This window comes from Ornithodoros turicata, chromosome 6 (assembly GCF_037126465.1).
Source record: "Ornithodoros turicata isolate Travis chromosome 6, ASM3712646v1, whole genome shotgun sequence".
In the NCBI taxonomy this organism is placed as follows: domain Eukaryota; kingdom Metazoa; phylum Arthropoda; class Arachnida; order Ixodida; family Argasidae; genus Ornithodoros; species Ornithodoros turicata.
In genome coordinates, this window is record NC_088206.1 from 33,905,095 (window position 1) to 33,908,627 (window position 3,533).

A 3,533-nucleotide genomic window follows, 5' to 3' on the forward strand; every position below is an offset into this window, starting at 1 on the left:
AATACCACTTCGTTGCCACGCTTCCCAAGATCATGCGCGACTACAACAACACCAAACACAGGACTTTGGGCATCAGCCCGTCCGAAGTCACGCCCGAAAACGAATTGGATCTGTTCAATAAGATAAATGGGAAGCCCGTCGTACCCTCCGTGAAAAAGAAGCTCAAAGTGGGGGATAAAGTGAGGGTCCTACTACACAGAAAAGGTTTTCATAAGAGCTCGGAAGGGAGTTGGTCGCCTCAGATTTTCACCGTCTCCTGCCTGAGAAACAACTCCCCTCCCATCGTGCACCTGGAAGATTACCGGGGTAAGGAAGTGGACGGATCTTTCTACCCGGAGGAGGTACTCGTCGTAACCCGAGATGCCAGTCAGCCTTGGCCAGTAACGAAAGTGCTGAGAAAGAAGCAAGTGAACGGTCAGAGCTTCTCCTTGGTTCGCTGGTTCGGTTACGACAAAGAACACGACAGTTGGGTTCCGAGCAGCGACGTGGTCAAGATTGGGAAATGACGTCAGACATCTACGTCAACCTGCTCTCGAATGCCACCATGGATAAGTTTCCCTCGAATAAACTCAACGCCTTCACGGTAGCTTTCGATAGTCCGCTTCAGCTCTCGAATCGGCATAAAGTCGGTCTGATGGATCTCAGCATAAGTAACCATTTTTTAAATATCGGGTACGAAAGGCAAGATGCGAAAATCGAGGTTTCTTTCGAGGACACGGTGGTAGCCGGCAGAACTTTTCGTGTCATCTCGGATCACTAGAGGGATTTGGGAAAAGCCCTTTCGGAATTCAACGTTTCTTTTGCGTACGTACAATAAATCGCGATACGACTTCGTCTTACCCGTGGACGTGAAAGCCGTGAAATTAGACCCTCGGCTCGCACAGCCGCTCGACGCCTTGCTAGTGTCCCGCAAAGCAGGTCGTGCGGTGAAACCTCCCAAATTGAGCGAACGCGAAGCCATCTCGATCTTATTGGAGCACGTCGCACCCGTCGCTTTCAGCGACGTCTGAATTCGGAAACCACGTCCCTACGGAACACACTCAACAAGTATTTCCAGACGCACAAGCTGGACGCCTCGCTAGAATTCGCGGATAACGTCTACTCTCTGAAAACGTCGAAAGGGTTGCACATACCGGAACCCTTTGTCAAGCTGCTACATCTCACACCCGTCGAGGGACACGAAGAAACACTACGCGTCTCTCTCCCCGTAGCACGCCAATTTTCTTTCACAATCAAGACGAAAATTCCTCCATCATTGCAAGTACATCTGCCTCCCGGCTATTATGCGACGCCGAAAGCACTTCTGGATGCGATTAACCAGCGCGTAGGCGAACGCGCGCACTTCAGCTTCGACGGAACCGAACAGAAATGTAAAATTCGGCTTTCCGAGGGCACCTCCACCCTAAGACTTTCCGAGTACCTGGCCGTGCTTTTGGGCTTCGAATCGCGTACCGTGTTCACGGGGGAGGAGGAGGATGCCACGAGCTCCGTCGAGGTACTCCTGGAACCCCGTTTCACAACATAATCGTCTACACGGATATCGTGGAACCCACGTACGTGGGGAAAAAAACGATATTAAAAATACTACCCTTTTATTACGAGAAGACATGCACGTCGTCACCTACACGTTAGATAACATCCAGTACCTGTCTCAATTCGAAATTCCCTCAGTGATGATCGTTCTCGCGGACAAAACGGGAAGATGTTTGCCGTTGCGGTCCAAAGGTAGAACCAATCTAACGTTGCATTTCAAATATGTACTGTAATTCTCCCAAAATAATTCCCGTGTACACGGGACCCCTTTCCCAACGAGGGGGCGGTGTGTTGAGCAACATATCCAAGTTTATCGTTCCCATCTGGCAGCAAATAAAACCGGTCGGCAAGAGAACGTTGAAGCGCTTGGCGCGGAATTTGACCGAAGGCGAAGGAATATCGCTCGCAGTAAAAAAGACGGCCATAGCAACAGGGACAGACGTGCTGGATTCCATGGAGGGCTCTGGAAACAACAATGGGAAGAAACGCCGCAAACGACAACAAAAGGCGCCGACACACGACGCACCTGCAGATATCTTTGGTACGCCGTGAAGGTCACACATCCGCTGCGCGCGCTCCGTCCATCATGACGTCAACGAAAGGAAAAATACAGACGCCGATCTGTCTAACGAGTGATGTGATGATACTCGAACCCCCTTCCATTCAATACGGCGTGGAAGATACTTCGTACCAACTCTTTTATCCTCTCAACGGAGTAAATTATTCCGTGATCGAATTTTCTATTCAAAATTTGCAAAGGGCACACTTGGATCGCTACGGCAGTTTCGTGTCTTTGACCGTGCGCATTGTTCGCGACGACGGGGAAGAAATGGACGAGAAAGATGTCGTTTTCACAATAAACCATCTGTTGAGCGGCATGTTTAAGACGGTCACCGTTTATGCGAACAACAAGCTCGTCAGTTCGAACGAGTTGTACACCTACAGGATTATTTTGGACGTCGTCCTTCATTCCACGCCCATGGCTCAAGAAACAGTGCACGCGGCTGGACTCTATGTCGAGGACGACGAACATTTAAAGAACGATTACGACGTCTCCTCTCGCGGTCCGAAACAACGTTACGAAGCGACAAAGGGTGGAAAATACTTTAACCTGGTCGGACAGATCAATACCGACCTGTTTCAACAGCCGCGCCTGATGGTACCTGCCGTACCATACTGTACCTGCCGGAACTCATATCGATCCCAAACGACAAGAAAACGTACAATTACGAGGTGGACATTAAAGAAATGACGTTACACTTGAGAAAGGTGACGCTGGCACCTTCCCTGTTTTTGGAATACGAGCGGCGGCCATCCACGCCGGCCATCTACGTGTTACGCGGATTGGAAACCAAGGTGCGGAGCTTGAGTGCCGGGAGCTTGGACGACCACTTTGAAAACGTTTACCCCGAAAGGGTACCTTCCAAATTATGCGTCGTCCTGCTCGCCACGTCCGACTTTCTCGGCGACATCCAATCGAACCCCTACAAATTCTGTCATTACGACCTGTCTCATTCGATGCTCTCCGTGGACGGCCAGCAAGTGCGAGCCGAGTTCGACTTTCAGAACGACCTCGTCAAAATTCCCTACTTTCAAGTATTTCATTTCAGAAACATTTCAAGTATAGCTACGAGCGATTTAAAACGAACGGGTTCCTTCTCTACTTCAACTTGGACGTGGACAAGTGTTCTTCTCCTTCGCATTTGAACGAGTGGCGAAAAGGAAACGTTCGCCTGCAATTACGCTTCGCTAAAGCCCTTCCACACGCGGTCACCGTCCTGTTGATTTCCGAGTGTCCCAAGCTCATGTGCGTCGACAAGTACCGTACGGTCACTTTCCCATAAGAACAGATGTACGAGAGCGACACCTTGGAACTCGTGTCCCTGAACCCACTCGCTTCCTCCATGCTGAGAGGCATTTGCGCTTCCGACGAAGCCTTCGTTTTACGCAAACCCGGCTATTTAGTCATCAATACGGAAGAGCGAAGAAAGCGCGGACAG